The following is a 9,614-nucleotide window of genomic DNA, read 5'->3' as shown; positions in this document are numbered from 1 at the left end:
AACTTATCTATAGTTGTTTGAAGCAGTAAAGACTTTCCCTGATAACGCATGACCTAGGACTTGTTATTCACAAGTTGATCAGAACAGACAAAACAAGGGGAAAGGTGGGTTATCAGGAAATACTTATTTCTTCCATGCTCATGCCATAGCGGCCTTGGAAGTACTGAGGTCTCTTTATAGTTCCATATGGAGCTCTTAAAATGCTTGAACATTTGTATATTTTAAAATAAAATAAGATTTCGTAAAATTTTAGTCAAATTTTCAACTCATGCCTCCTAAATATCATAATTATAGATATGGGGAAAATCAGCCTGTTCATGCAGGCAAAACTTCTGGGATATCTCTTGACTATTCTTTGGCTTTTTATTGCCTTTACTTCTCTTGAATTAATCCTTTTTCTCTTCTTTCGGTAAACTTGCACAGTTTCTCTGTCACACGTGATGTTTAAGGAGATGTAATATATTGAAACAGTATTATATTACATGAAAATACACTTGCCTAGGAGAGAAAAAAATTAAAATGAAACTTGCTACAAAGACTAAGCCTGTAACATCTTGCATAATCCATAACATATCATTCAAGACAATTATAAAATAACTAACAATAAAATAACTGTATTTCTCTCACAATATTTTCTTCGTTCCAACCTGAAGTTTGAACAGGAATGTTGAATAATTAACAATATGAACTCTTAAAACTTTCTATAGATTTTTTTTCATCCCCAGAATCTGATAGTATTTATCTGGCAATATTGCTACAGCAAAATACCACGGACTGGTGGAGGTGAGAAAAGCAGAAATGTATTTGACTCATAGTTCTGTTGCCTGGAAACCCAACAATATAAACATGGCGCTGGCATCTGGAGACCTTGCTACATCATAACAAGGCTGGATGCGTCACTTGGAAAAAATAAGAGAGGAGAGAGAGAAGAGAATTGAATTTAATTTACTAGCAAATACACTTTCTCTGCATTAGTGTTTTAATGAGAACAGAGCCTTCATGTCGTATCTATTACTTAAATTTTCCTACCTGTGCACAACATTGCATGAGTATTAATTTTCCAACACATAAACATAGGGGTACACAGTAAAACTGAATCTGTAGAGAGACATTCTTTAAATTTACAATGAAGAAAAAGCTTTGCATTTACATGTTAATTTACTTTTTATGAAATTGAGCAGTTAAATACATTATTTATGCAGGCTGACTATTATTAGAGTATGAGAACTTCCTATTTACCAATAAAAATTATAGACCTCCCACATACTAGAATTACTGCAGGTATCACAAATATCATTTCCTTTCATCAATGATGACATCATGGTAAAATGTGGGCTCAATTAATAATTTCATGCATTGATTAAATTCCTCACAATAAAAATTGACCTCCCTATATGATAATAGCAATTTTATTTCTTGTACTTAAAGCATTAGCCTGAGAAAGACAAGTTGTATTTCTAAGACTGTCAGAGTCCATATAATGTCAGTAACCTCTTTAAAAAAACACCAACATAAAAAAAAAAAAAACTCAGTATGTTGTCACTTCCAAAACCATCATAAAGATGTTCATAGCAGTATTGTTTATAATGTACAATATTTGGAAACAATCAAGATGCCCTTAATTTATTAAATAATTGAATAGAAAAAAAACAGGAATTTTTTTTTTAGACAATGGATATTATTAGCACTATAAGCAAATGAAATATTAAGCCATGAAAAATAAAGGAACCTTAAATATATATTGGTAAGTGAAAGGAGCAATCTGTGTTCTTTTTTGTTGTTTGTTTGCAGGGATTGAACTCATGACCTCACACTTGCCAGGCAGGCACTTATGCCACTGAGCTTAATCCCCAGCCCAAAAGGATTAGTCTGAAAAGGCTAAGTACTGTATGGTTCCAACTACTTTACATGAAATTCTGGGTGAGCAAAGTTATAGAAGCATGGGAGTGCAAGTGGTTGCTATCAATTGGGCTTAATAAGTGAATAAAAAGAACTCAGGATTTATAGGGCAGTACAAATATCATGTATGATAGTGCAGTGATTACAGTGCATTATGTTGGTCCACATCCTTAGATAATAAGGAGCAAATCCCAATGAAATTGGGGCCTTTGAGTAATGACATTGCATTCTCCAGGGGACCTCATTTACAATAGATCAGTCACTCTGCTGGAGCTACTTAATGTTTGTCAACAAACTTAAGGTGGTTTGATATTCCAAATTAATGAGGCTTCTAGAATTTACTTTAAGCTATTCTATTGTCATGACAAACCTGTTTAAATACATTCTGTCCTCAGTAATGGAAGAGAAAGGAGATTAAACAGGGAGAATGGAATTGAAATTAGTGATAGCAAGTCTCTTGGGAGATGTTGCTTCCGAAATAAAATAAATTTTATTGTATTTTGCCACAGACAGATGATTTTTTTGTTCTTAGAGGATTATTAGTCTCTGTTGCTTAAAATAAAGCTTTTCCCCTGAGTGTTTTCAGTTCTTTCCTTAGAAAAAATAAATTACTTTGTAAGAATATTCTCATAGTAACATTTCAAATTGTTAATTGGAAATAAGAAAATTGTGTATGTAACTTTTTGTTTTTAACAAGCCACTGTGATTACATGGTTTGCAACTGGGTTCTGGTCTCCCTTACATTTAGGAAATTTGAACAATGCTGGGCAGCTTGTTACATATTGTATTTTTATTTAGTGAAATGTTTTTGTTCTGAGATGATCACAGAAATATATATATACCACAGAAAGGCCCTGTGCACCTTTTACCCAGTTTCCACCTGCAGTAGCATCCCACAGAATAATATCCTGTAGTATCACAGCCAGGAGTTTAGTACTGCGATCAGATGTCTCCATTTTATCCCTGCATCAGGATACATCACCACCAGTGCCACAACCACCTGCCGTTACACTGTATGTCTCTATAAAGGGCAAGTTGTCGCCTGTCTCACTTTATGCTTGGACCATGACAGTCAGTAACTGCATCTCCTGCATTTCTGTAATTTCATGGTTTCAGAAATGCCATATAAATGGCACCATTGTCTATGTAACTCTATGGGATGTACTCTTTTTATATGTTTTCACACGATATAACTCACCTGTTGTATATCTAAATAATATCAATTGTCTGTTCATTTTACGTGATATTTCATGTTATAGATATACCACAGATGCTGTAATCATTACCCTTTGAAGACTACCTAAGCCCTCAGTTTAGACTATGGTCAACTGCCATGCACAGGGGTTTTATGTGATCACTTTCCTAAAATAAATGTCCAAAATGCAATATCTTAGGTATATGATGTCTCACATATATGTGGCATATTTAAAATAAATAACTAAATCTTGGATATAATCCACATGTCCACCACTAGAGGAATGGATAAATAAAATGTGGCATTTATATGCAATGGATTATACTACCCTGTCATAAGGAAAAGTAAAATTGAGATATTATAGGAAAATAAGATATATATAGGAAGACCAGAATGTTAAGGGAAACGAATCAGACCTATGAGCTTAAATGACATATAGTTTCTTTTATACAAGAACATCAAAGCACAAATAAAGAACAAAAAAGATGAATATAAGAAGTATGGAGAAAGATCTTTTGCAAATGGGAAAGAGACCAAGAGGTGGAGGAAGAGGGAGGGAAGGAAGGAGAGAGATGAAAATAGAATTCAGATGTGTTCTGTGTATGTATCAGTTCCCCATGAGGAATGTAATCATTTTGTACTACTGCAGACATGCACTGCACTGGTGAGAACAAAAATTAACAACAACAACAACAACAACAAAAAAAAATAGAGACAACAACCCTGGGCTTTAACTCACTGATGTATTTACTAAATAAGTATTGCATGTTTTTAAGTAAAAGGTCTGTTATCTCTTCTATCATATTAGCTTCTTAGACTACAAGAAAAAGATAATCTCTCAGTGAACTTTGAAAAACATTTTGGCCATCATCTAATAAAATTAAACACAGATTTTAAATCTCAACATTTACTGCCCAAAGAATTTACCTAAACAGAATGAGTGTACCTGCTCATGAAACGACACATGCTGTAATGTCTCTAGCCTCAGTTTTCAGACACCTAAGACAAAAACAAAACATAAAACCCTTGAAAACTACTCAGATTCCCATTGAGTGTAAATTCAATAAATAATTTATGTCCTGCCCAAGAATGCAAAATTACACACAATGAGAATCAATGACATTTATTATAAATCATTAAGGGTGTATTTCCTAAATGCAATTTTGAATGCAAGAAGCCAGACACAAATATATACCCTCTATAGGATATTTATATAAAATACAAAAGCACAAAAGTAAATTGTGTTATTACAAATTATGAGAATATTATTTCATGTAAGATACTGAGAGTACCAGAGAGGATTTCCCTTTTAATTTGTTGTGATTCTCATAATTTTTCCAAGAGTAATACCTGGTTGGTTTATATTATTTTGTTTGTTTATTGTTTCTTTGTTTGTTGTGGTTGTCGGGATTGAACCTGGGAACTAAGTCCCTCTAACACTCAGCTACAAGCCAGGCCAAAATGCAACAGAGGACAATGATGCAGTTTTGTGGATCAGGAGGTGGGCGTAACCCAGCTGGATCTTGCTCCTCTTTCTCTCTTTCAGGAGGATGTAATCATCTCACCATTTGGCTCTAAAGATTCATTCTAAGTTAGCACATGTGATTCTGGGCAGGACTCAGTTAATTGAGAGTTATTGGTCCTAGAATGTCAATTGTTTGCTGACTGCTGCTGGACGGCTAACTTCAGTTTCTTGCCTCCTGGATTCCACCAACAAAACATGCAGAATCACATCCAACAGAAGAGGGGGCTGTGGTAGCAAAATGGAAGTCATGAATTTTGAGATCTCATCAAGAAATTGACACTCTGAAATTTTGCCAATAGCTGTTGGATACAAGCTAATTACTCAAAGACAAGCGATAGTGTAAGTGTACCAATACCAGAAGACAAGGGAGCATTGTGGGCCATCTTAGGGTCCACCTTGTTATCTTTGTCCAGAGGTAGCAGGATACACACACACATACACACATGTACACAGATAGACATATGTCTAGTAATTAATTCTCCATTATGTTTCACTGAGTTACATATTGTTCTTGTGCTAATACCATAATATCTGGAATATTATGTTGTACTAAACATTGCAATTAGATGTAAGAATGCTTCCAGCACTAGTATCACTTTTGGATATTTTTTTCTAAGTCCTTTCCATTTCCTTATGTAATTAGACTGATTTTGCACTTTTGTACAAAAATATCTGCTGAAAATGTGGTTATATTCCAATTGAATATATAATGTTACAACTGATATCACAAAATTTTCTTACAAACCATGAACTAGATATATAATTTTACACATCCCATGTTTTGTGGTTTTTCAGTAGCAAAGTCATATTTTTAGTTGTTGAAAATGTCATGTTTTCTGAAGCTAATGTGAATAATGTTTTATTTCGCAGTACCCAAATAATCATCAATCCTAGGTGGAGGTGGTAAGTGATCCATATTCTACGATCTCAACTAGCTCCTTTTAATTTCTATGAATGTAATCATAGTATATGAAAACAAATAATTTTATTTCTTTAGTTGCAAAATACATGATTTATTAAAATTTGTGACTACAGTGTTGAGTAGAAATAGAAAGACACGGAGACAGACAGATAAGAAAATATTCAGTTTTGTACCATAAATAAAAAAAAATTTGTTAGAGATTTGCAGATGCCCTTTATTAGACTAATGAAGACCTCGTCTTTGTTTGTCGAAAGTTCTTTATTTCAAAGAGTTTTTTTTGTTGAATGTGAAATTCTAGTTTTATAATTTTATTGTTTTGAATTCTTATATTTTCTACTCATTCCTTGCTTACATATGATCTAAATAAAAGTCTCAATAGTGTTTGTTTTAATCTCCTTGCACATATGATTTCTCTTAATTCCTACTTTTAATATATTTGTTTTATTGTTATTGTTTTAGCTGTTTAATGATTAATGGTGATAAATAAATCTTTTGCATTTGTTGTTTTCCTTTTCTTATGATTACTTAGCTCCTTGGTTTTGTTAATTTAAAGTTTTAATTCGTTTTAAAAATATTCAGTCTTCTTTTTTCCTTGAGTTATATTTTTGTGCCTTTTATTTTCTTTCTTTTTCTGGGGAAGGTGGATAGGAGATTCTAATAACATATTAAACCAAACCAAATATTTTTAACCCAATTAGTCTTCTTTCCTTCCTCTGTTTTAGTTGTTTTCTTTTCATGCTTCCTTTTGGATTTCTGCTGCTATATTTAAGTATCAGCTCTGTGTAATCTCATTAATCTCACTCAATAAAATTACCATTTCCAGTACTATACTGTTTATTTATAGAAGTTCCATTTATTTATTTACTGTCTTCTACCATTTCACTTACTGTATATTTTCTCTCAATGAACGCAGTTAGTATTTTAAAGATCTTTCTCTGATATTTATATTGTCCCTGGGATTTCCAGATCTATCTGATTTATTGATGTTTTCCCTCTGTAAGTACTCCACGTTACCTTATCATGTCGTAATTGATTAAGTGTTGGATATTAGCGTGCACAGAATTTTCTTCCTCCAAAATTTGTATGATGAAGCTCTATCCCAAATTTGATGTTGTTTGTGGACAAATTCTTGAAGAAGATAAAGATTCAATAAAGTCCTACAGCACTAGTCCAATCTGACAGGATTAGTGTCATTGCAATAAAGAGAGTAAATGCAAGGGTTTCTTTCTTCCTCTTTTTTTTTTTTTTTAAATATATGTGCAGGCTGTGAAGAAAGAGAGTGACAACAGAGCGAGTACACATCCATCTTCCAACCAAGAAGAAAACTATCCCGTGCATTATGATATTCTAGCCACAGGACAATTCAAGATTCTGGAAATGTTAGATTCTTAAGAACTGTAAGAGTCTGCACATGAGAAAGGGGTTATGGAGGAAAGGGGACACAAAACAACTCAGATGTACCAAGCACCAAATATGTGAAAGTAGTCATTGAATATCACAAACATGTACAGAAATAAGTAATTAAACAACCATAAGAAAACAAGCAGTTTAAGCCACTGACTGTGTATTTAGTCCCGGTTGCTTGGGCACACTAATACAGATGTTACAAACGCCATATTGCTGATCTTGTCTTTGTTTAATCAGTGCTGTTTTCTATTACGGATGCGGTTAGTTACGTGTGGTTTAGCGTGACTCTCTCCAGACTGCTAATGCTTTATTAAATTGGTCTAAAATACCCTACACTGAACAGACAGTTCGGTCTGGTTAGAAGGCCTGTTCCTTCGGGGGATTCCTCTAATTGTGGCCTTGATTGCTGACTGGTTGGAACTCTTCTCTCCTATACAAGTTTCAGGAATTGCTGAGCTTGTAAATCTCCTGACTGATTTTACACAAACGAGTGGAATTTCACCCCTGCCATGTGCTGCAAATGCAGGAGCCCGTGTGCAAACCTGGATGTCTTTTTCTGCGTAGTTTCTTCTTCTTCATCATTTTTCTTCTCAATATCCAACCACTTGACATCTCAAACTCTGACCCCTGTCTCTTCATGTTAGGAAGTCTGCTGAATTACGGTTGAAGTTTTCCCCAGTGACCCTCTGTATGGAAATTGCTGCTGAGTACACAGCTCTGGTAATCACAACCCTCATTTCACTAGTTTCCCTCCTTCTGGGCTCGTACTGCTGTGCTTCTCGGTGTGCAGTTTCCAAAACAGTGATTTTATCCATGTTGTGCTCTTTGGTATTTGTTAAGGTTGGAAGTTCATACCCCTCTGCAGATCTGGAGCATTAGACTGAGCATCATTAGCGTGTATCATTATGCTACATGCATGTCTGGTAGACATCTCCCCATATGCCAGGCTTTGCTTTTTTTTTGTTTAAAGTAGCCAGAAAAAAAAGTCTTTCACAGGAAACTTCAAGGAAATGAAGTGGCAGGGTATGAGCACTTCATCCACCCAAAGGCGGAGGTTTGGGATTACAAGAGGTGTGAGGGCCTCTGCTCTCAGCACCCCACGTGGCAGAGGGGTGCACAGTGAGCCTGCTGAGGACTGAAGAAGAGGAGGCTGCAGAAAGCGAGGTGAGATCTGAGGACCCAGAACTCGGTTCTTGCTCCTGTAAGCTGAGCACTCAATGCAGGCTTGAGTGGAGCCTCACATGTTCTGACTTATATTTCTAAAAGAACCACTCAGGCAGACTCTGTAAACATAAAAGGTGGAAAATAATGTTATTATTGATAAATTAAAATGTTCTCAATGTGCAACATACTTGCTATTTGACAAGCAATAGTCTAAGTACTTTACGTTGTCTATTAATTCATATACTATGTAATTTAATCATATAAGTCATACAATTATATATTCCTAATTAAATTATAATGTGCAAGCATTGCCCCTATTTTAAAGGTGAGGAGAGATATAAGGAGACTTTAAAATTTCTTTAAGGTTTCACACAAGAAGTAAGTAACAGGCAACATGCTCATAAGCCCTGCTGTTTCATATGAAACTTGGTCCTCTACTTTCAGTACATTAAAGAGTAACGAAGCTGTAAAGAACCAAAAACAAAAGGTAGTCTTTTTGCTTTGTGCCCCTTGTAACCACTAATTTTATTTTATTTCTTTCTGGACTAGAATAAGCCATAAACTAAAGAGGTGTAATAATTTCTGAAAGTGGCTTACAAAATTATATAGAAACTTTAAAATTCCAAGAGAACTGGAGATAAGAATGATTTTATAACAAGGAGTTGAATTAGAACAATATGAAATTATGAATCAATCGCTACTGCTACTATTTTAAAAATGTATCTTATATTTTAATAAAAACTTCAGAAAACATGACAATTAAAAGAAAAATATTTCTCTTGAAAAATGCTATAACTCTTAGAATGCATTGAGGCCAAGAATACCTGAGTGAGTTTATTGCCTTTGGAATTCAATATTGTTATCATTTTATTCCATTTCTGTGAAAAGACAATTTTGTATTGAAAGATATGTCATGGCTCTCAGAATCAGAAAGCCATTTTTATTCCTTTAAAAACTCTATAGTGGAATCAATGATCTAGTTTGTATTTACAAGTAGGTAACCAAAAATCAGCTTTATACTTTTACAGCAAGTGTACATAAATGGCATATTTATTCAGGATATTTTTTTTTATTGATACTGGGGATCAAACTCACGACCGCGCACTTGCAAGACAGGCGCTTATACTGCTGAGCTAAATCCCCAGACCCCTCTTCAGGCTCCATTTCACTCTGGTACTTTTAAGCTCTCTGCTTCTTGGAATTAAGCCATGTCTTGAATATTTTAATGTTTTGTATTTTATACAGTAAACAAATTTTCTATCTATTAATTATATTGGAAGTATATACATAAAATCCTTATTGGTTATGATATTGGTTGTCTTCAAATTTGAATGTCATATCTAAACAATAAAATGGCATTTTCTTTCACATATATACAAAATATTACTTACTTATTGTTTGAGACACTCTACAAATATCTGCAATATTCCAGAATCTGTAGGGTAAGAACTATTTCTGTTATACACATAGGGTCCCTGGTGTAATCTACACAAACCACAGGC

The 9,614-nt window shown here is 34.2% G+C and overlaps 1 long non-coding RNA gene across 1 annotated transcript; it reads left to right on the top strand.

Annotated features, from left to right (window-relative positions):
* Nucleotides 1-1,662: 1,662 nt before the first annotated feature.
* Nucleotides 1,663-9,120, top strand: LOC111754127 (uncharacterized). The gene is made up of 3 exons (XR_002788831.2): nt 1,663-4,958; nt 5,490-5,522; nt 6,805-9,120. It is a non-coding gene; the product is annotated as an uncharacterized LOC111754127 (long non-coding RNA).
* The last annotated feature ends 494 nt before the right edge of the window (nt 9,121-9,614 follow it).

The sequence above is a fragment of the Cavia porcellus genome, unplaced genomic scaffold (genome assembly GCF_034190915.1).
Source record: "Cavia porcellus strain 051 isolate PalLab524CR breed Dunkin Hartley unplaced genomic scaffold, mCavPor4.1 scaffold_12, whole genome shotgun sequence".
NCBI lineage: Eukaryota > Metazoa > Chordata > Mammalia > Rodentia > Caviidae > Cavia > Cavia porcellus.
The sequence above is the reverse complement of the archived record's forward strand: the minus strand, read 5'-3'. Positions and strand labels throughout refer to the sequence as shown.